General features: G+C 41.1%; 1 protein-coding gene and 1 non-coding gene across 2 annotated transcripts in view; both read left to right on the forward strand.

The window, feature by feature from the left end:
* CNTNAP2 (contactin associated protein 2) overlaps nucleotides 1–24,879 on the forward strand; it is a 2,325,432-nt gene that overhangs the window by 1,425,768 nt on the left and 874,785 nt on the right. The window lies entirely within an intron of this gene.
* On the forward strand, nucleotides 9,199–9,270 carry TRNAW-CCA (transfer RNA tryptophan (anticodon CCA)). The gene has a single exon. It is a non-coding gene; the product is annotated as a tRNA-Trp (tRNA).

Here is a 24,879-nt window from a genome sequence, read left to right on the forward strand (position 1 = left end):
ACTTCATATTTATGGGTCTAGTTTGCATAAATTAATTCAGAAACCTATTCCTTATCTCAAGGCTTAGCAGATAATTTTTCTGATGCTGCTGAAGTTTCAGTCATTCTTACATACACAACTAATCCCCTATAGGGAACTGCCCTAAAAACTCCCAGGGTATCCTCAATAATATGAAAACTTGGGACTATTTTCACAAGTACAAGAGGCTATTTGACAAATACAGGCAATGTTTCGGGGTGGAACTCTGCAAGAATTGCTACATATCAGACCTTCATTCTGAGAGGAAATATTTTTCCAGATATCTTTTTATTAAAGGGAAGACTTCCACCTTGCCCAGATGGATAGACATGACTGTTTCCAGAGGAGGCAAACTAGAAGGTCTATGGAGATTGCGTCCAATTCTGAAATTGTGTGATTTCTGAATTCTGATATACTAAGAACAGGTACTGGTGTTGCCACAGAAATGCAAAAGTAAATTTTTCAGTAGCCAATTTTAGAAGGAAAACTGAACGTTATAAGAAAACTATTCTAGGACTTCCCTGGTGGTGCAGGGGATAAGAATCCACCTGCCAGTGGAGGGGACACGGGTTCCCTAGTCCAGGAAGATTCCAGATGCCTCGGAGCAACTAAGCTTGTGTGTCACAACTACTGAGTCCCGTGCACTCTAGGGTCTGTGCTCTACAACAAGAGAAGCCCCTGCGATAAGAAGCCCACCCACTGCAGCAAAGAGTAGCCCTTGCTCACTGGAACTAGAGGAAGCCCAAGCACAGCAATAAAGACTCAGTGTAGCTCCCCCGGGAAAACAAATAAACAAATAAATAAAATAAATTAATTTTTTAAAGTAAACTATTCTACATGCTGTATTCTGGAGCTCTGACTCTGGGTCTATAAATTTGTAAACCATAAATTATACTGCACCTTATTATTGCACACATAAAAAGTAAAGTGGTTTTCAGTAGCTCACATCATGTTATTTATAATCCATTATGTCCGTAAGTAGCTTAATTCAAAGTGTAACTTTTTAAAAAGAAATTGTCCCTACCTGCTAAAAGTCACACGAACCTAGGGCATAAGATCCTAGACTTGTTGGCACAAGGATATTTGAACCCACCATCCATTTGGAACTACCACAAATTTAGACACCAATGAAGACAATTTGGAATTTGAATTTTGCTACCAAAAAAAAAAAAAGCCTGGCAGTCATTGGGCGGATTGATGGCCTTGTGGAACTGGAATCCATCCTTCAGCTGTAAGTTCTGTTGGCTTACAAGGCAGAGTGAGAAAGTTTGTCTAAAGCTCAACATTCAGAAAACTAAGATCATGGCATCTGGTCCCATCATTTCATGGCAAATAGATGGGGAAACAGTGGCTGAGTTTATATTTCTGGGCTCCAAAATCACTGCAGATGGTGATTGCAGCCATGAAATTAAAAGACACTTACTCCTTGGAAGGAAAGTTATGACCAACCTAGATAGCGTATTCAAAAGCAGAGACATTACTTTACCAACAAAGGTCTGTCTAGTCAAGGGTATGGTTTTTTAGTGGTCATGTATGGATGTGAGAGTTGGACTATAAAGAAAGCTGAGTGCCGAAGAATTGATGCTTTTGAACTGTGGTGTTGGAGAAGACTTGAGAGTCCCTTGGACTGCAAGGAGATCCAACCAGTCCATCCTAAAGGAGATCAGTCCTGAGTGTTCATTGGAAGGACTGATGGTGAAGCTGAAACTCCAATGCTTTGGCTGCCTCATGCGAAGAGCTGACTTATTGGAAAAACCCTGATGCTGGGAGGGATTGAGGGCAGGAGGAGAAGGGGACGACAGAGGATGAGATGGCTGGATGGCATCACCAACTCAATGGCCATGAGTTTGAGTGGACTCCGGGAGTTGGTGATGGACAAGGAGGCCTGGCATGCTGCAGTTCATGGGGTCACAAAGAGTCGGACATGATTGGGTGACTGAACTGAACTGAACTCAGTATGACTGTCTTTAACCTGGATTGTGGGCCATACTTTTCCTCCCTGTCTCCCTGTTGGTGCCACTGGCTTCCTTTCAGTTTTCCATATGTGCCTTGTATCCTTGCACTATTCCCGCTCCCCTCCACTACCACAACCGCAGGTCTTTTGCACTTCCTCTCTCTGCTTTGCTTGGTATATTCCTAGTCATCTTTGAGATCTCAGTTCAGTAGTCACCTTCTTGGGGAAGCTTTCCATGAAAGTGTAATTAGGCCACATCCTCTTATTTGAAGGACATATCTCTTCCTCTTACTATTAGTGATGGCTGTGGTTTTGCATTTATTATTTGTGATTCTTTAATAATGTCTGTCTTCTCCATTGGGCTTATACTACCTGAGAAAAGGTAGTGCCAGGTTCTGTCCATGATTTTATTCCTAGAGCCCAGCCAGCCTATAATATGTGCTCAGTATTTTAAGGTTTACCAACTATTTTTGAGGCTGTCCAAATAAGTTATTTGTAATGGGCATTAATGATTTTTGTAAAATGCCAATTACATCCAAATATTGTGCACATTTAATAAACACCAGATTTTAAGCTGTAAAAAAATGTGCTCAATGAATGTGCACTGAATCCAAGAGTAAATAAGTGGCAGAGAACACAAGAAGCATCAAGAGCTTTTTAAAATCAATGTCTTTTATCCAAGTTTATGAGGCTTGTAAAGCTATGAAGAGAAAGTAAAGCAAAAGGGAAAAGAAAAAAAAAAAAAACAGAGAAAGGAGCATAGAGAATAAAAGATGCACTAATTAAAAGCAGGGGATTTCCCTTGTAGCTCACTTGGTAAAGAATCTGTCTGAAATTCAGAAGATCTGAGTTCAATTCCTGGATTGGGAAGATCCCCTGGAGAAGGAAATGGCAACCCACTCCAGTATTCTTGCCTGGAGAATTCCATGGACAGAGGAGCCTGCTACCCTTTCACTTTGGTTAAGGAGGCCCCTAGACCCTGTGGAGGCGTGGGTCAGCAGTGACCTTCCATGGGGACAGGGGCTCTGGCTGCAGCAGACCTGGGAGGCCCAGCACGTGGCATAAGTCCTCTTGGAGGATGTCACCATTAGTGCCGCTATAGAGCTGCCGAGCAGACAACCCACAAACTGAGAACAATTAGACCAAAGAAGATCTCACACTGTTGCACAAGTTCTAGGGCCCACAACAGATTTCCCAACCTGGGGATCTGGCCAAAGGACTGAGAACCAACCCCCAGGGAAACAGACTTTTGGAGGGCACAACAAGACCTTGTGTGTACCGTGACCCAGGAGAAAGGAACAGTGACAGGAGACTGAGCCAGACTTGCCTGTGAGCGTCCGGGAGTCTCGGGCAGAGGTGAGGGTCAACAGTGGCCTGCCCCGGGGTCAGGGGCACTGACTACAGCAGTCCTGGGAGTTGCAGCATGCTGGCATAAGTCCTTTTGAAGGAGGTCACTATTATCACCATTATCCCTACCATAGTTTGACTTCAGGCCAAACTAGAGGGAGGAAACACAGCCTCACCCATCAGAAGAAAATTTGATTAAAGACTTACTGAGCATGGCCCTGCCTAGCAGACCAGAGCAAGACCCAGTTGACCCACAGCCAGTCTCTCCCATCAGGAAGCTTGTACAAGCCTCTTATTCTCACCCATCAGAGGGCAGACAGAATGAAAACCACAATCACAGAAAACTAACCAAACCGATCACTTGGATCACAACCTCGTCTAACTCAATGAAACTATGAGCCATGCCTTGTAGGGCCATTCAAGATGGACAGGTCATGGCGGAGAGTTCGGACAAAACATGGTCCGCTGGAAAAGGGAATGGCAAACCAGTTCAGTAGTCTTACAGTGAGAGCCCCGTGAACAGTATGAAACGGCAAAGAGATATGATACTGAATAATGAACTCCCCAAGTTGGTAGGTACCCAATATGCTATTGGAGAAGAGTGGAGAAATAGCTCCAGAAGGAATGAAGACGCTGAGCCAAAGCAAAAGCAGTACCAAGTTGTGGATGTGTCTGGTGGTGAAAGTAAAGTCTAATGCTATAAAGAACAATATTGCATAGGAACCTGGAATGTTAGGTCCCTGAATCAAGGTAAATTGGAAGTGGTCAAACTGGAGATGGCAAGAGTGAACACTGACGTCTTAGGAATCAGTGAACTAAAATGGACTGGAATGGGTGAATTTAACTCAGAGGACCATTATATCTACTACTGTGCATAGAATCCCTTAGAAGAAATAGAGTAGCCCTCATAGTCAATAAAAGGGTCAGAAATGCATTAGTTGGGTGCAATCTCAAAAACAACAGAATGATCTCTATTCATTTCCAAGGCAAATCATTCAATATCACAGTAATCCAAGTCTATGTGCCAAGCACCAATGCCGAAGAAGCAGAAGTTGAATGGTTCTATGATGACCTACAAGACCTTCTAGAACTAACACCCAAAAAAAGATGTCCTTTTCATTATAGGGGACTGCAATGCAAAAGTAGGAAGTCAAAAGATACCTGGAGTAATAGGCAAGGTTAGCCTTGGAGTACAAAATGAAGCAGGACAAAGCCTAACAGAGTTTTGCCAAGAGAACACTGGTCATAGCAAACACCCTCTTCCAAAACACAAGAGAAGACTGTACACATGGAGATCACCAGATGGCCAACATCGAAATCAGATTGATTATATTCTTTGCAACCAAAGATGGAGAAGCTCTATACAGTCAGCAAAAACAAGACAAGACTGGGAGCTGACTGTGGCTCAGATCATGAACTCCTTATTGCCAAATTCAGACTTAAATTGAAGAAAGTGGGGGAAACCACTGAACCATTCAGGTATAACCTAAATCAAACCTCTTATGATTATGCAGTGGAAGTGACAAATAGATTCAAGGGATTATATCTGATAGAGTGCCTGAAGAACTATGGACGTAGGTTCATGACATTGTACAAGAGGCAGTAATCAAAACCATCCCAAGAAAAATAATTCAAAGAGGCAAAATGTTTGTCTGAGGAGACCTTACAAATAGCTGAGAAAAGAAGAGAAGCAAAAGACAAAGGAGAAAAGGAAAGATATATCTGAATGCAGAGTTCCAAAGAATAGCAAGGAGAGATAAGAAAGCCTTCCAAAGGGACCAATGCAATAAATAGAGGAAAACAATAGAATGGGAAAGACTAGAGATCACTTTAAGAAAATTACAGATACCAAGGGAATATTTCATGCAAAGATGGGCACAATAAAGGACAGAAATGGTATGGACCTAACAGAAGCAGAAGATATTAAGAAGAGATGACAAGAATACACAGAAGAACTGTACAAAAAAGATCTTCATGACCCAGATAAGCACAATGGTGTGATCACTCACCTAAAGCCAGACATCTTAGAGTGGGAAGTCAAGTGGGCCTTAGAAAGCATCACTATGAACAAAGCTAGTGGGGGTGATGGAATTCCAGTTGAGCTATTTCAAATCCTGAAAGATGATGCTGTGAAAGTGCTGCACTCAATACACCAGCAAATTTGGAAAACTCAGCAGTGGCCACAGGACTGGAAAAGGTCCGTTTTCATTCCAATCCCAAAGAAAGGCAATGCCAAAGAATGTTCAAACTACTGCACAATTGCACTTACATGTTAGCAAAGTAATGCTCAAAATTCTCCAAGCCAGGCTTCAACAGTACATTGAACCAAGAACTTCCAGATGTTCAAGCTGGATTATAAAAGGCAGAAGAACCAGAGATCAAATTGCCAACATCGTTAAAAAAAAAAAAGAGAATTCCATAAAAAACATGTATTTCTGCTTTATTGACTATGCTATCGCCTTTGACTGTGTGGATCACACAAACTGTAGAAAATTCTTAAAGAGATGGGAATACCAGACCACTTTACCTGGCTCCTGAGAAATCTGTATGCAGGTCGAGAAGCAACAGTTAGAACTGGACATGGAACAACAGACTGGTTCCAAATTGAAAAAAAGAGTACATCAAGGCTGTATATTATCACCCTGCTTATTTAACTTATATGCAGAGTACATCATGAGAAACGCCAGGCTGAACGAAGCACAAGCTGGAATCAAGATTGCTGGGAGAAATATCAATAACTTCAGATATGCACATGACACTACCTTTATGCCAGAAAATGAGAGGAACTAAAGAGCCTCTTGAAGGTGAAAGAGGACAGTGGATAATCTGGCTTAAAACTCAACATTCAAAAAACTAAAATCATGGCATCCGGTCCCATCACTTCTTGCCAAAAGATGAGGACACAATGGAAAACATGACAGACTATTTTCTTAGGTTCCAAAATCACTGCAGACAGTGACTGCAGCCATGAAATTAAAAGATGATTGCTCCTTGGAAGAAAAGCTATGATCAAGCTAGACATCATATTAAAAAGCAGACACATTACTTTGCTGACAGTGGTCTTTCTAGTCAAAGCTATGGTTTTTTTCAGTAGTCATGTATGGATGTGAGTGCTGGACCATAAAGAAGGCTGCACGCCATAGAATTGACGTTTTTACCTGTGGTGTTGGAGAAGACTCTTGAGAGTCCCTTGGACTGCAAGATCAAACCAGTCCATCCTAAAGGAAATCAGTCCTGAATATTCATGTGAAGAACTGATGCTGAAGCTAAAGCTCCAATCCTTTGACCACATGATGAGAAGAACTGACTTATTAGAAAAGACCCTGATATTGGGGAAGATTGAAGGCAGGAGGAGAAGGGGACGACAGAGGATGAGATGGTTGAATGGCATCACTGGCTCAATGAACATGAGTTTGAGCAAGCTTCAGGAGATGGTGAACGACTGGGAATCCTGGCATGCTGCAGTTTACGGCGTAACAAAGAGTTGGACATGACTAAGTGACTGAACAACAACACATTAAAAGCAGAGGGAGTAGTGATAGACACAGCAGCACAAAAAATCAAAAGAGGCTTAAAATTACAAGAAATCATAGGGATGGATTCAATATATGGGCCAACAAACCTACATGTTTCAAATAATATTTGAGGAGAATATTGCCATGTTTAGACACCATTTGTTGAAGAAACTTGTGAGAAGATGTAGTAACAGCGCTGAAGTAATTTGTAACAGCAGCAAAAGGTCTCTCTCTGATAACAGATTGTAGTCAACTCTTGTGCTGGCTGATTGTATGAAAGAAAGAAAAGAAAGTGAAGTCGCTTAGTCATGTCTGACTCTTTGCGACCCCACAGACTGTAGCCTGCTAGGCTCCTCTGTCCATGGAATTTTCCAGGCAAGAGTACTCGAGTGGGTGATCTTCCCGACCCAGGGATCAAACCTGGGTGTCCCACATTGCAGGCAGATGCTTTACCATCTGAGCCACCAGGGAAGCCCTTCAGGGACAGGGAAGAGCTGTTTTGATTGTTTGTGCTGCTGTGTCTATCACTGCTCCCTCTGCTTTTAATTTGTTTAATTTGTTGTTGTTCCGTTGCTCAGTCATGTCTGACTCTGGTGGCTGATTCTATGAGCTTTTCTAAAACAAATATTGTTTTTGTTTTTCAATTGCTAAGTCATGCCCAACTCTTTGCAACCCCATGGACTGCAGCACACCAGGCTTTCTCATCCTTCACTATCTCCTGGAGCTTGCTCAAATTCATGTCCTTTGAGTCGGTGATGCCATCCAACCGTCTCATCCTCTATCATCCCCTTCTCCTCCTGCCTTCTTTCTTCCCCAGCATCAGGGTCTTTTCCAATGAGTCAGCTGTTCACATTAGGTGACCAAAGTAATACATATAGGTATGTTTAAATATTGATTATCTATTAAATGGCAAAAAAAACTTGTTTATTTAAACAGTATAAATGTGAATAAGATGAACATAATCCTTTAATTTATCATGCAGTATCATGTGTGCATTCTTACTAGCAGGAAACTATGGAGAGGGAAAGAAACCTCAGTGTTTGAGATCAGATTATCTAACGTCAAATCCTCAGATCCTCAGGCTGTACAGCCAGACTTATTTCTTTGTCAGCTTCTCTATTTGGCAAAGAATACTCTTCCCTACTTATGAATCCTCTATTTCCTCCAACCCTCTTAGAGAATGTGTGGATTTCATCTATCCCCTAGAGGGTGAAGTCAGCTCTTCAGGTACATGTTACAGGTCAGTAGCTACAATTAAACAAGAAGGATTTGGTTTAATTCACTTCCTCTTGGCCTCCTTTATTTTAGCCTCTGTGCTGTCTTAGCTTTGGACAATCACTTAACCTCTTTGAACTTAAGTTTCCTCTGGGATATTCAATGAAAAATTGCCTCTTAATGTGCTTTGTAAAAAGAGAAAGCATCCTAGATCTTGTTGTAACTTTTATTTTACTAAGTCTTCAAAAACAGCCAGCCACAATGTTTGGCAGAAACCAATCCAATACTCTAAGGCAATTATCTTTCAACTAAAAAACAAACAAACAAACAACAACAACAAAAAAAACAGCCAGCTGATTATTTGCCTGAATACTGATAGAGTTGATTCTCAAAGAAAAGATCAGAGAGCCTCTAAATATTTAAGCCAATACTCACTGAAAAGATAAAAGGCTTTATTAGCAAATATAATGGCTATCCTGACTGATTTATATGCCCAGGATGAATCTGCTCTAATCTAGACATGGCATTAAGTAGCCAGACTGTGCTTCTTTGTAATAAAATGAACAGTTTCCAAACTCTCCCAATTTTGCCTCCCCCCACAAGTTCTCCCATTTCATCCCTACACCAAGACCTGCTTCAGATGTTCAGTCTGTTCTTGTCACTTAAGTGTCTGTGGGATAAAACTGGAGGGCTATGGGAAACCAGCCATCTATATTCTCAGCATCATGTGTTCATTTTTTATTCATTCATCAGTATGTTGAGGGCTGACTCTGTCCTGCATAGAGGACAGGTGTGGAGTATGGAGAAAAGAAAGGAAGAAGGCAGAGATACTAGAAGAGAATATCAAACAGCCCCCTCCAATGAAGTGTATCATTTCATTAAAAATACAGGTTTTTATACTCTTCATTCATTTTCACATCCCTGGTTCATTGGAATTGTGTTGATGCTGTTGTTCAGTCGCTAAGTCATGTACGACCCTTTGCAACCCCATGGACTGCAGAATGCCAGGTTTCTCTGTCCTTCACTGTCCCCCAGAGTTTGCTCAGATTTATGTCTGCTGAGTGAGTGATGCTATCTAGCCATCTCACTGTGATGCTGTGAATTGTGAGCTGAAGGTAAATTAAACCGCGTTTTTACATTTTACGGGCTTCCCTGGTGGCTCAGAGGTTAAAGCGTCTGCCTCCAATGCAGGAGGCCTGGGTTCAATCCCTAGGTTGGGAAGATCCCCTGGAGAAGGAAATGGTAACCCACTTCAGTATTCTTGCCTGGAAAATCCCATGGACAGAGAAGCCTGGTAGGCTGCAGTCCACGGGGTTGCAAAGAGTCGGACACAACTGAGCGACATGCATTCGCATTTGAATTACATTTTATAGTCTAGGTTGGTAATTTTCATGTTTGCAAAATATATATAAAGATAATTGTATGGGAAATTAATATTATATCATAGATTCTTTCTGGATTTAAGCAACTGTTTCATCTTTTCACATTATTTATTTGTTTACTTCTGTGTTTTTTTCTCATCAAATGGACAGGGACGAATTAGGGTGAGATGGCTCCAGTATGGTGCTGGGTAGAGAAAGCAGTTTTCAATAAAATATGTACAGTTTCAATATTAGGAAGCTTGTGCTTATTTGTGTATATTCTCTAGCTGAGAATCTCACTTTCTCACTGAGCTGGAGCACTTGGGGAAGGAAGATGAATGACAAGTGATGTCACTTCCTGAAATCACACTTGTTAGGAAAAGAAACATTCCAGCAGCTCCTTTACTCACATTTTCACCTGGCCTCTGCAGATAAAGTGAGATGGAGAGAGGGGAGTGCTACCTGTGTAGAAATGTTGAAAGGGGATTTAGAGGCCATTCTCTCAGCTACAGCCAAATAAATTACATTGGATTAAAATAGTGCAGGTCATTTGAAGAAACACAGCCCAAGGACCTTTACATTTCTAAGGCAGCCCAAATTTCAAATTAATCCCTTCTTTCATGCCTTGCTTTGGAAAGATGGCTAAGATTAAACATAGAATGAAAGGATTTAATTTCAGTTTTACGGAGACTCTTTCAATAGTTTCAAAAATATGTCTTTCTCTTTGAATAAAGAGCCTTTGCCAAAAGTTGATGTGCAAATCATGTTGAAAAGCATACCACTTTACAAACAGAGGAGCTGTGATCCTGAACGTCTCAGAGGTGATAAAATGCCAGAGCTAGGTCTTGAGGGAATTAACATTATTCCTTCAACTCCCCTGTAGTTTTAACCCCATTGACTATTTCATCCAAGGTTCAGAGTGAAGAGAAAAACAGATAGAAAACACCCACCTCCATATCTCTCCATTAGGGGGAAGAATATAGAGGGCTGTTTAATTGAAATATAAGGAGAGAAATTTCTGAGATGTTTACATACACTCAAAACACAAGAAAGGAGAATTTATCTCACAAATCATACTTTTTCTTTTTTGTGCTTTCATATTTACATTAGTCACTGTGTTCCTAAGACTGTGTTTGCAAGTCCTGTGCTTTACAAACTTGGTATATAGGGATATCTTTAATTCATAGACAATTTCAATTCATTCCGTAATATTATGTCTATTTTGTATATGGCACACTGCATGGATACAGAAATACAGATCAGAGCCCACTTCTTTATGAAGTAGATGAAGTGGTTACAAAAGGAACCAGGACAAATACACAGAAAACATTAATATATGAGTAGAAGGTAACGGATGTGCCAAACTGGTATAAAGGCAACTGTGTATACATGATAATGTGCTAGAGAGAACCATGCAAACTAAAATGGTCAGAAAGGGTTCAAGGAGGACCTGAGCCCCGGCTACATTCCTTCTTTGGTTGGGAATAAAGTTGGGACAGGCAGAGTCCAAGTGCATAAGTAAACACAGACTGAGGAGAAGTGTGCTAGGAAGGAGACCCAGCTGCGGAGTCCCCAGACCTCAAGGGGAACACTCACTTAGATTTCTATATGTCATACGACCCTTAGGAAGTTGCTAAATCTCCCTGGTTAGCACCATCCTGTTTGAGTGGTGTATTGCAGCCAAGATTATTGTTTAGGAATTTTATGAACTGGTTGTTTCAACTTGGTAGGTTAAACCAGGCACGGTGGGAGAATTTACTCTGTGGAACTTGACAAACCCTAGAAATCCAGACTTTTTTTTTTTTAATAAAACTGTTTTACCAGAGTATCATTGCTCTGTTTCATTATTAATAAAAGGAGAATAATAGTAACTCCTACAAGTATTATTGTGAAGGGTACAGATGATGTGTAAAATCTTTGAAGTGAAGTGAAAGTCTCTTAGTCATGTCCAACTCTTTGTGATCCCATGGACTATAGTCCATGGAATTCTCCAGGCCAGAATACTGGAGTAAGTAGCCTTTCCCTTCTCCATGAGATCTTCCCAACCCAGGGATCGAACACAGGTCTCTCTCACTGCTGGAGAATTTACCAGCTGAGCCACAGAAGGGAAGCCCAAGAATACTGGAGTGGGTAGCTTATCCCTTCTCCAGCAGATCTTCTCAACCCAGGAATCGAACCAGAATCTCCTGCATTGCAGGCAGGTTCTTTACCCACTGAGCTATCAGGGAAGTAAAATGTCTATCAGTTATAATCAACACAGGTGATTCTCCAGAGGTGATAGATAAAGTTACAAATGTCATACTATGAAGAGAGTGGTCCCACCAACGGGGCAGCAGGATGTGGAGTCAAGTGGGTGGGATAAGTAGCCAGAGGACAGTGATCTTTCAATACCTCAGGTCCAAAGTATGGCTTCAGATGTAGTTCTTCATCGCTCAGTTTTACCATGAAACAAATTTATTCTCTGGAAGAAAAGAGTAGAGTTTCCTCACCAGGTCAATCCCTAAATGACATTAAAGTCTACCCAGCAGACTATTGGCTGAAAATAATCTCTGAACTAAGAAAATCTTAGAAGACTGCCAAATAATGTTTGGAGGGCATTGGATTGTGTGATGTCAATTCGATGGTCAACATTTCTTTTACTGAAAAAGATAGAAGTGTTTCTGCATTATTGAAGTTTGCCTCGACTGTTTAGGATATAATATAATGTTAGGTAGCAACTGATGAGTAATTAGATCTCTTGGGATACAATGTTAATTTTAAGATTATTTTGTGATTGTTAAACTAAATCTAAAGAAGGAGATGCTTTCTTCCTTCAGGAGTGCCTCCAGCTGTGACCGAGCAGAGTCAAATTTATACTCTTTAAATTCGAGATACCTGGTCTTGTTTCCCAATCTCTCTGTGGAAAAAAAAAAAAAAAAAACTACTCAATAATGAATCTTGTGATTTTTTTTTTTCGCCACTCACATGATGAAAATTTGAAGAATGCATTATTGGCTCCTGTTTCTATCATTATAAAATGGTGGTGAACAAAGAACTCTCTCCGTTTCATTTCTTATCATTGGCGCATTCTGCTTTGCTCCCTCCTTTCTACTCCCTCCTGGCAAAAGAGTGTGGGCAACAGTGTGGTTCAGATTGTTGGAATCTGGAATGAAAAAGCCCATCCACCCAAATAATGTTCTTCTGTTTTATTTGTTGTAAATGGCTAATTCCATTAATGCAAAAGGTTCCCATGGAAAGTGCAGCAGTTTTCAAGAAAATTTTGCTGGCTCACTTTTTGGGTAGTCTCACATATGACTGCTTCCAAATTTTAGTGAAATGTTTTTTTCTGAAAACCTTTTATCTTAACCAAGTAAAAGTGAAAAACTCTAAATGTATACAGATCTGCCTTTTAAAATGTGGTCTTATTATCAAGTAAAGCAAGAGAAATACTAATGGGTTGCAGTTCCTTGATCACCATGTAATTTTGTCCCAGAGCTGACATGGTGGCTCCAGTCTGCAAAATACGCCAAGCCTACTCTGGAAAGACCTTCCTAGACATCATGATGCCAGCACCAAGTGCCAGACAATATTGACACCAAGAAAATTGCCGTCGTTACTCATTAGCAGGCATCAAAATGTCCTAATAATTCTCTTTCCCAATATCCAAGCCTGTTGAGACATCAACTAAACACGCCTTGCTTGCCAAGTCATGTGATCAACGTTCTCTGTGCTGGATTGGGCCAAGTGAAGCCGCCCAAATAGACTGGATAAAGAAACACTTCAAAGAGTCTGGCTGTGGAAAGAGAAATTATATCCATCCATGTTCCTGCAATGGAATTCAGAGTACTCGAAAACACTGTGTGTGTTTTCCACCACATGGCCATCTGTTGATGAGTTTGCCCCACTTAGAGAACATTCAAATGTTCAGTGGAAAGCACATTCCTACTCAGAAAAGGCTGACATATTAAGGCTCCCTTGTGTCTCGGTGACATGGATACAGACTTCCTGAATGAATAAAACCCGAATTTGGGGGGCCAGATTGATTCTTCCTATACTGCCTGGAGTGAAGTGAATGGAATGAGCTTGGTTAATTCATTGTCCAAAAGGTTTATTTTTTCCTTTGCATGATTTTTTAAATCAAGCTGAGTTGAGCTATATGAGAGAGAAGAAAGTATCTTCCACAGGGGAGAAGTGGCCACTAATGGAGACAGTCTTGCCTTCTTGTGATATAGCAGGTCTGGGAGAAGTACTGAAGTTGTACTCATATTGATGCTTTGAGGAAGGTGGGTAGGAAACTCCAGGTAGCAACATAGCAACACTTTCTTAATACTGGGGCATATAGCTGGAGCATAATACTGGAGCAAGAGCATATTCTACTCTGTGATTAGGGTACATAGTGGGGAGACTTGAGCTGTTACAGGAAATTTCTTCTCTTCTCAGCCGGCCACATAGCTGATTAGCCACAAGGCCAGGCCTGTTGTCCAAAGGGTGCTGAAGTGAAAGGGGACCGAGAGAGGAAGCAGGATCAGTGATGGGTGAATGGATGAATCCTCCTCTTCTCATCCATGCCGAATCCACCACTTCGCACATACTTTGCACCATCAGCAGATAAACTTGTTGTCAGCCCTGTCTTGCAACGTTGGCTTTGCCTCTGTTCCATTGCCACAGCTCCAGTGAAAGTGGTCATTTTCACTAAGCCTTGTTTCTACAGCCTGAACGAGGTTTGGGGGCTAACCTTTAGTTTAGAAATAAAAATAAGGATTCAAAAGGATCTATATGGCAGAAATAATATGGAAGAAACTTTTGTTTAGGAGCCTTTGCATTGCTATTAGCAATCACAGAAGAGGGCTTCCCTGGTAGCTCAGCTGGTAAACAATCCTCCTGCAATGTGGGAGACCCAGGTTCAATTCCTGGGATAGGCTGCTCACTCCAGTATTCTTGGGTTCCCCTGGTGGCTCAGATGGTAAAGCTTATTAATAGACAACATTTCCCCTTGTCCCTTATGCATACAGATTAGATTTTGAAAGAGATTATGTGGCTTCTCGGGTAGCTCAGGTGGTAAAGAATCTGCCTGCAATGTGAGAGACCCAGGTTCAATCCCTAGGTTGGGAAGATCCCATGGGGAAGGGAATGGCAACCCACTCCAGTATTCTTGGCTGGAAATCCCATGGGTAGAGAAGCCTGGCAGGATACCGTCCATGGAGTCACAAGGAGTCAGACACAACTGAGGGACTAACACTTTCATACATAGTAAAAGCATATTTCCTTAAAACCCAAGTAATTTATTTACTATATTAAAATTTATAGGAGATATTGATTTAAGATTTCAGTTTTCATTCAGATTAGTACTTCTTTTTTGCTACTTGTCTCACTATATGCTTCTCATGTAGCACCTTTCTTAAGATGAAATAAATGAATATCAGGCCCTAAATTCTACCACATGTGGTTCTTTAGCCAAGGAATGTGTTCATGTTGACATTTGACTAACATCAATTTCACACGCGGTAGTAAAAATTTTTTTAATCTGTACAAACTGTAATTTTCATGCTGGGATCATTCAGATTCCAGCAGTTTTTCTATTGATTAGTTTAAGAAAATTGTGTCTTCACTGTGTTTTTTTAATGAGGAGCCCAGTGAAGAATCATGCTTGAATCTTGAGGAAATTTTCTTTTTTTAGAAGGGCAACAAATAGAACTCTGATGGTTGGGAAAATGAGCTTGTTGTCCACTGACTAAAAAAAATTAAGAATAAATATACAAAGTTTGAGAAGGGGCAATTCAGTGGATATTTTGAAATACTTGTTAACATCATGCCGTGTTGAGATTAGAGATGTTGTCTTTGTCTAGTTGCTCAGTTATGTCCAACTCTGTGTCTCCATGGACTGTAGCCTGCCAGTTTCATCTGTCCATGGGATTCTCCAAGCAAGAATACTGAATTGAGTTGCCATGCCCTCCTCCAAGGAATCTTCCCAACCAAGGGATCAAACCCTCATCTTTTAAGTCTCCTGCATTGGCAGGTGGGTTATTTGCCATTAGGGTCACCTGAGAAGTCCTTCATGCAGAAAGGCATTCTATTCATAAGATTACAGATCAGGTGTTAAAATATATCAAACACATAAAACAAAGATATAAAACAAAAGCACAGACATTTTCACATTAAAGTTATTAATGCAAAAATAGATCAGTCAATTTCTGACAAATCTATGACACAAAGATAAACACAGTGACAACTCTTACACTAGATAGATCTCAAGTGGAAATCAAATCAATGGTGCACACTTCACACCGGCCCTGTCTGTGTCATCAGTCACAACTAAACTGTGATTGTGTCTACATACACATACACATATACTCATACATACACACACACGCACACACAGCATTCCTCTTGAACAACTATGCTTATCAGGCTCTGAACATACCAAGCCCTCTGCCCACTTGATGGAAAATCTCTCTGTAAGAGCTTCTTATAATAAAATCTGTTTTGTTTGTCAGTTAAGAGACTAACTTTCTTTTCATTTCCTAATGTTACTGGTATTAGGTCCATGAAATGTTCTTTATGCCAACTTACAGATTGTAGAAAGCTGCATGGAAAGGAGGCTTCACTATCCACAAAACCAACTCCCTCTAAATTCTTATAGAGAACTACACATGAGGCAAAGCCCCTACTTTATTCACAATCAGGAAAGTGTCCAAAGGCAAATTAAAGGAGGGGTACTTTTTCTCCTTCTCTTTATAAGGGGCTCCAATAGATGGGGTGTTCTACTACAGCTGCCTGAACAAGGGCCCACGGACATGGTGGCTTCAAACAAGAAATAGGTATCCTCTCACAGTTCTGAAAGTCTGAAATCCAGGGTCAACAGGGTCCTGCTCCCTCTGAAGCTCTAGCGAAGAATCTGGGCTTGCATCTTCCTGGTTTCTGGCGGTTGCCAAGCAACTGGCAGTGCTCCTTGGCTTCTGTCGTCTGGTCTCCACCTGTATCTTCAAATGACCTTCCTCCTTGCGTGTCTCGGTGTCTGTGTGTCATAATCTCCATCTTTTCTCTTGTGAAGACATCAGTCTTTGGATTTAGGGCCTGTAGTCATCTAGTATGATTCACCTTAACTGATTACATCTACAAAGACCTTTCCAAATACAATCTCTTTCTGAACTTCTTGGTGGAGGCACATTCTTGTTGGACACGATTCAACCTCTACCCTCTTGTCCAGCCCTATACCTAGTGCCATGCATCACCTCGGGCTTTCCTGTCTCTCTTTTTTTTTTTTGCTTGCACTCTCCTCCCAAATCCACCCCAAAATGTCCTTCTTCCCACTTCCACTACATTTATGCTCTGTGGATCCCAGTTCATATCTCTTTCCATTTTACGAATTTTTAAAATATCTGTTTATTTATTTGGCTGTGTTGGGTCTTTGTTGCATCAGGCAGGATCTTTCATTATAGTGCATGGACTCTCTAATTATGGCTCAAGGGCTCCATCGTTGTGGCGTGTGGGCTTAGTTGCTCCACGGCGTATGGGAGTTTAGTTCCCTGACCAGAGATGGAACCTACATCCCCTGTATTGCAGGGCAGATTCTTAACCACTGGACCACCAGGGAAGTCCTTCAATTTTGTGAAATTTTCTCAGATCACTCAAGATAAAAGAGATTTCTCCTTTTCCCTTGTTTTTCAATAGCAATTATTATCTATGTGATTTTTCTGCTTAATTTATACTCTTAATTATTTTTCCAAATGTTTGTTCATAATTTTTCCCCAGAATGTAAATTGTGTGGGCAGAGGCTAGCTATTCTCATATGTTTTGTGCAACCTAGTAATTCATATATGTTGACTGAATCTTTAGTTTTGAACATGTACTGTGTGTTGAAAGAAAATCAGTGGGAACCGGGAAGGAAGTATGCTAAGTTTTGGACTCTGCATATGCTGTGTTATATGATCTTCAAAACTGCATGTAAGGAAGATATTCCATTTTACAGGTTAAAAACTGAGGTTGAAAGTACAGGGCAATGTCAAAATTTCAAACCCTCACTGTCTGTTATGTGAAATCTGTATTTTGCTAGCCTGCCTTCCTTCTGGCAAAGCTTTTTTGATTTTCAGAGCATTTAAAATACTTAGAATGGCATTGAAACATGTATAATATCATGTATGAGACGAGCCAGTCCAGGTTCAATGCACGATACAGGATGCTTGGGGCTGGTGCACTGGGACGACCCAGAGGGAGGGTATAGGGAGGGAAGAGGGAGAAGGGTTCAGGATGGGGAACACAGGTATACCTGTGGCAGATTCATTTCGATATTTGGCAAAACTAATACAATATTGTAAAGTTTAAAGATAAAATAAAATTTTAAAAAAAAAGAAGAAGGAAAAATAAATAAATAAAATACTTAGAACATGGAGACTGCTTTGAGAAGTGGTCCTGAGGAGTTGATTCTACATTGAAAGATGTGGTTGGAGAAACCATATCCCACAGTTCCTGACATTAGTCTCCACTGATGTTCATCAGCCTCAAGGCAGCGGCTGTGGGAGCAGCTAAGGAACCCCTGAGCGAAACAGGGGGACACACCTATGCTTGTGAGTAGATATGAGCACATAGGCCTCCAAGGAGCCTCAGGACCAGCTTATTATAATCACCCTATTTAATAGAGACTATATAACAACACTGCAGATGGTGACTGCAGTAGTGAAATAAAAAGACGCTTACTCCTTGGAAGAAAAGTTATGACCAACCTATACAGCATCTTAAAAAGCAGAGACATTACTTTGCCAACAAAGGTCCATCTACATAAGGATATGGTTTTTCCAGTAGTCATATATGGATGTGAGAATTGGATTATAAAGAAAGCTGAGCACTAAAGAATTGATGCTTTTGAACTGTGGTGTTGGAGAAGACTCTTGAGAGTCCCTTGGACTGCAAGGAGATCCAACCAGTCCATCCTAAAGGAGCTCAGTCCTGAATGTTCATTGGAAGGACTGATGTTGAAGCTGAAACTCCAATACTTTGGCCATCTGGTGTGAAGAACTGACTCATTTGAGAAGACCCTGATGCTGGGAAAGATTGAAGGCAGGAGGAGAAGGGGACGACAAAGGATGAGATGGTTGGATGGCATCACTGACTCAATGGACATGAGTTTGAGTAAACTCCAGGAGTCGGTGATGGACCGGGAGGCCTGGTGTGCTGCAGTCCATGTGGTCACAAAGAGTCACCCATTGACTAAGCGACTGGACTGAACTGAACTGAACTGATATAACACTTAAAAGCATTTTAAAACCTCAAATAAAGATTGTACTTAAATGATTTAAAACTTTTTAGTTTGTGATATATTTATATTAATATAGTTGTGTGTGCATGTACCATGCTATGCTATGCTATTCTATGCTTAGTCACTTCAGTCATGTCCAACTCTTTGTGATCCCATGGACTGCAGGCCCCACCAGGCTCCTCTGTAGATGGGACTCTCCAGGCAAGAATACTGGAGTGAGTTGCCAAGCCCTCCTCCAGGAGACCTTGCCGACCCAGGGACCCAGCCCACGTCTCTTATGCCTCCTGCACTGGCAAGCGAGTTCTTTACCACTAGTGTCACCTAGGAAGCCCTTGTTTTTGAGTCTGTTGACAAATCACTAGTTAGACAACCTGATTCCTTTCAACTTTAAAATTACATGATTATAAAATAAATAAGTAATGAAACAATTCCCTTGACCAGTCATTATGGTATACTTGCATATACCATACACATATATAATAGAATCAGAAAGACCATCTTCCAGGCATTTTTGGTGAAAAGAATCTGTCCTTTGCTTCCTTGACCATTTCGGATCTGATTAAACATGCATACATGCAGGCAGGATGATGCAAACCTCAGCAAGTGATCTGAGGCTGACTTTTTACAGGCTACTTTTTTTGACCCCATAAAATCCTAGTACGATATCCATTCCCACTCAGACTTTCTTCCTTTCTGTAAAGGACAGAGACCCAAATGCTGATAACTCTCTGGGGGCTCCTGGCTCAGAAACAGTTCTCTCAGCAGTCTCCTGACATTATTAATGGCTCTGATGTACAAACCCAGAATGAAATAGAATTAAAATCCAAAGTTAATTTCAAGCTCCATTAGAAATTAAAGGTGTTGGGAAAGAAGTCAATATTCGCCCAGTGCAAAATGACTAAATTCGAAGCAATTAATTCTATTATTTTGTAACTTCTAAAAACTATAAAGAACCTTCAAACTATAAAATGTTGCTACATTCACACATGTACACCACATGTGACAGAAAATAATGGGAATGATTTTGAAAAGCAAGATGCAAAAACCTATTTTATACTTTATAGCCACACCATATAGTGTACACACTAAAATGTATGTCTTAAAATAGGGCCAATTATTCTGCAAAATTCGTGGCTATTTCCAGCAATTACCAACACTTAGTTGTAAATCTGAGAGGATGTAAGGGACAGAAACACTGCAGAGGAGCAAAGAGATTTATTTAAATAAAGTAAACATATCCATTTCCTTAAGTTTACTTTTTCTCTGTCCCAGCTTCTTTTTATGTAACACTATAGATTACCAAACAAAATGACCTTAAAACCCTGTAGTTCCAACTAGTATAAAGTATTTTGCCACCTGTAGAGTTGAAGATCATAAAAGAAATAAAACTAACAGTCAGTAAAAGCTTTTTCATGTCAGAATCATTGTCGCTTCCTCCCTGCTGTGTCCTTCTGAGAAAAATCTGAGTTAACAAATGGATCTTTTGCAGGCGCAGAAAGATCAGAGTCAGATGGGTCTGGATCAGACCTTGTCATGAGGATGTGTCGTTGTTCCTTCTCCCCATGTCAGGAAGAAGCTTCATGAGAACTGGCTCAGTCCTCTCTTGTTATTTCAGCAGACTGGGGCAAACAACTTGAATGATAATGTGGGACTAAACCAGTTCTTACTAAGAAAATGTCATGAAACTCCTGGTGCAACTTTCCTGTTTGTGATGAAAACAGTCTCTATGATATAGGCCTAAAGGCAGTAGAGAAAGTCATAGTCAGACACGGGGACCACTCTCAGATGTTTCAATAAGAGAACAGAGCTAGTGTCATCGACAAAGCCTCATGAACTTCAGGTTCTAAATATTGACATATTCTTCCAATGGCTAATATTCAACTCCTTCACCTTTCAAACACAGCCTCTTTTAAAATTCTATTAGCTGTCCTTTCCTAAAGGTGTGACTTATCTGGTCAAATGATACAGAGCTGGCATTTGGGAGGTGAGCTACATGGCCCGCCAGCCCCATTCACTGTCTTTGCTGTTGCTATTCAGAACAAAAACAGGGGTGTCAATCAAATTCATTCTCAACTCTCTTAACTTCTCTGTTATTCAACTTTTCCTTCCAGCCTGTGAGATTTTAAAAGGAGAGTGGAATGCATTTGAGTCAGTTCTAATGAGGTGGATGAAACTGGAGCCTATTATACAGAGTGAAGTAAGCCAGAAAGAAAAACACCAATACAGTATACTAATGCATATATATGGAATTTAGAAAGATGGTAACAATAACCCTGTATACGAGACAGCAAAAGAGGCACTGATGTATAGAACAGTCTTTTGGACTCTGTGGGAGAGGGAGAGGGTGGGATGATTTGGGAGAATGGCATTGAAACATGTATAATATCATATATGAAACGAGTCGCCAGTCCAGGTTCGATGCACGATACTGGATGCTTGGGGCTGGTGCGCTGGGATGACCCAGAGGGATGGTATGGGGAGGGAGGAGGGAGGAGGGTTCAGGACGGGGAACACATGTATACCTGTGGCGGATTCATTTTGATATATGGCAAAACCAATACAATATTGTAAAGTTAAAAAATAAAATAAAAGGAGAGTGGATACTGGAATAAGAAAGACTGTTCCAGCCTCAATTCTGTCACTTATTATCTGTGTGATCCAAGGTGTTGACTTAGCCTTCTTGATCCTCTCTTCCCTTCCCTGTATAAGAGACATGATGATACTTACCCGGCAAACTTTTATGTTTTTGTTTTTAAGAATCTAAAGTGTGTGTGAAGTGTGTGCTCATTACCAGGCAGATGGAGGGCCCTCAGAAATAGCAATCACCAATGTTTGGTGGATCTTACTTCCTGGGCACCCAGGGGGGCTGTGTGCCCTCTTGTAACAAATCTACCCTCAGGAGGGCATCAAATAGCTAACATTTGAACGTGAAGGTGAGCAAAAGTCAAGTGAGAGAAAGGAAGTAAGGAATGTCAGATTAAAATGCAGGGGTGCGGAGAGGGTAGGAATGACGCACGGTATGTGTTTAAAAACAATGGATCTTTCTCAGCCCTTCTCAGACATGCAGCCAAGGAGCCAGAATAAGCTGTCCTCCCTTGCTATATCCTCCTCCAATACCGGTCATTCCCTCAATGTGGATTTCGTCTCCCCTGCTTCAGTGAATCTGCTCTCATCACTGACCTCATGTTGGCAAACTAGTTCTAAGTAACATAAATGGGGCATTTGTGCTGAATATATGTTGCCTTCTTCTTCTCGTAGCAGTTTTCTTTGTTTCCCATGACTCAACAAGGTCTTCGCTTGGGTTCAGTTTTTTGTTTTTTTTTTTTTTTAATTTGTAGGATAATGGCCTTACAATGTGTTGGTTTCTGACATACAGCATGAATCAGTCATAACAGTATATATGTGTGTGTATATATATATATATATACACATGCAAGGAGATCCAACCAGTCCATCCTAAAGGAGATCAATCCTGAGTGTTCATTGGAAGGACTGATGCTGAAGCTGAAACTTCAATACTTCGGCCACCTCATGTGAAGAGCTGACTCATTGGAAAAGACCCTGATGCTGGGAAAGATTGAGGGCAGGAGGAGAAGGGGACGACAGAGGATGAGATGATTGAATGGCATCACTGACTCAATGGACATGGGCCTGAGTAGACTCCGGGAGCTGGTGATGGACAGGGAGGCCTGGCGTGCTGTGGTCCATGGGGTCGCAAAGCATCCGGCATGACTGAGCGACTGAACTGAACTGATACATATATGTATATATACACCCTCTTTCTGTGCCTCCCTCCTTTCTCCCACCCCTCTAGGTCACCACAGGGTGCCAGGCTAGGTTCCCAGGGTTAGACAGCAGCCCCCCAGCTCGCTATGTTTTACGCTTGATGGAGTATATGCGTTAGTGCGTCTTGCTCCATCCGCCCCGCCCTCTCCTTCCCGCTCTGTGTCCACAAGTCTGTTCTCTACACCGTGTCTCCATTCGTTCCCTGCAAGTAGGGTCATCATTCTACAAGGTCACCATCACCGTGATAGCAAAACCACAGATACCACCCACACCAAAAAAAAAAAAAGAAAGAAAGAAAATTAAAAGCCAGTATCACTGATGAACATAGAAGCAAAAATCCTTGACAAAGTTCTTGCAAACAGAACCCAGCAACATTTAAAGGATCATACACCATGATCAAGTGGGTTCAGTTTGGGTGAGGCTATTGTCTCTCAGTCTGTGTCCTGGACTCTTCCTTTAGCCTCACCCTTGGGGCAGCGTTCCCAAGTGTGGTCCTCAGGTTTTCCTCTCACTTATACTCTTTCCCTTGACGCCCCCAACCATGTCTTCAATGCCCGTTTATATGATGAAGATTTCTCAACCTGCTCAGCCAAGACATTCTATTGGATCGATTAACCTGATGGACACTGACTGGCACACAGAAGGAATTTAATAAATACTTGTTGAATTATGCAAACATCTCAGTATCCTCCATGCTACGTCACTATAATAAACTCAGCAGGTTGAAATTCACCTTTCCCTTTCCCTCATCCCACCCAGACTGTAATTCCTCCTGTATCACCTGTAAATGTAAATGGTCCATTACCAACACGGTCACTGATACTAGTTACCTAAAACCCCCACATCGAATCAGTCCCCAGGTCCAATATATTCTACCTCTGGAACATTATTCATACCTCACCTCCATCTCCAGGGCTACTCTCAGCTCAGCCTCTCCTCACTTCTGAGCAACTGCAGGGACCTTCCAACTGTGTGTGAGAGCCTTCAGCTCATCCTTCACATGTTTTCAGTAGTACTCAGCTCATGCCATTTATTGCAGGAAACATTCCATCATCACAGATCTAATTTAGAACCCTACCCTCTGTGCTCCCACAGCCTACTGTATATACTCTGTCAACAAAATAGCAATATAGACTTACTGGATAGTTCATCTTTTTTTTCACACTGAGAAATGAGTTTATTGAGTTTGGAAATGGAATGTGATTTAAAAAAAAAATCCTGGGCAGACCTCAGGCATGGCTGGATCCTGGATATTAGCTTCTTGATATTAAAAAAAAACAAAAACAAAAAACCTCCTTATTTGACTTCATAAATTAAATCACATAACCAGACTAGTGCAGTAGGCACAAATGCTTGCTATGCAACAAGTGTGAATGGGTGTAAGGGAGCCTGACACTCCCCAGACTACTTATTGGCAGGATATTTGCTTGAAGAAAGGCAGCTGGGTTTGTGCTAAACTTTGTCTTCTCTTTCTCTGTCCCTTCCCACAGTTGTGCTTTGTCTCCCTAATCTCTGTCAAATGAGGGAAGTTCTGATACCAGTCACTTATTTGGAAATTCTTTTGTTGTGTATGGAATTTGATCATTGTCACATTTCCCAATGGTTATACTTTAAGCTGGCTTGAAATTAAAAAATACTTCTCCTTGGAAGAAAAGCTATGACCAACCTAGACAGCATATTAAAAAGCAGAGACATTACTTTGCCAACAAAGGTCCTTCTAGTCAAAGCTATGGTTTTTCCAGTAGTCATGTATCAATGTGAGAGATGGACTATAAAGAAAGCTGAGCGCCAAAGAATTGATCCTTTTGAACTGTGGTGTTGGAGAAGACTCTTGAGAGTCCCTTGAACAGCAAGGATATCAAATCAGTAAATTTTAAAGGAAATCAGTCCTGAATATTCACTGGAAAGACTGCTGCTGAAGCTGAAGCTCTAATACTTTGGCCACCTGATGCGAAGAACTGACTCATTGGAAAACACCCTGATGCTGGGAAAAATTGAAGGCAGGAAGAAAAGGGGATGATAGAGAATGAGATGGTAGGATGGCATCACCAACTCAATGGACATGAGTTTGAGTAAGCTCCGGGAGTTAGTGATGAACAGGGAAGCCTGGCATGCTGCAGTTCATGGGGTTGCAGAGTTGGACCCGACTGAGTGACTGAACTGAACTAAACCGATATGTAGTTGAGAAAGGAAAGAGGTTTCCAGTTAAATAAATCTCATGGAAGAAAAACCTTACTGCTCCTTGCTTTCTTACTTGTAAAGTTAGCCCTTACTATACTATTTAATCCTTTTACGCTGCTTGGAATGTGTTCAGAGATTTTCTCTGCAGTTTTGGTTTTTTTTTTTTTTTCATCTAGCAGTTAATCCCTAGGTACTTCTGAAAGGAAGGAGTACTTGAGCTTCACTCTCTGAACTTGGAGACCACCAGTCAGTCCACCAGTTCTTTTTTGT

Source organism: Bos taurus, chromosome 4 (assembly GCF_002263795.3).
Source record: "Bos taurus isolate L1 Dominette 01449 registration number 42190680 breed Hereford chromosome 4, ARS-UCD2.0, whole genome shotgun sequence".
Classification (NCBI taxonomy): Eukaryota; Metazoa; Chordata; class Mammalia; order Artiodactyla; family Bovidae; genus Bos; species Bos taurus.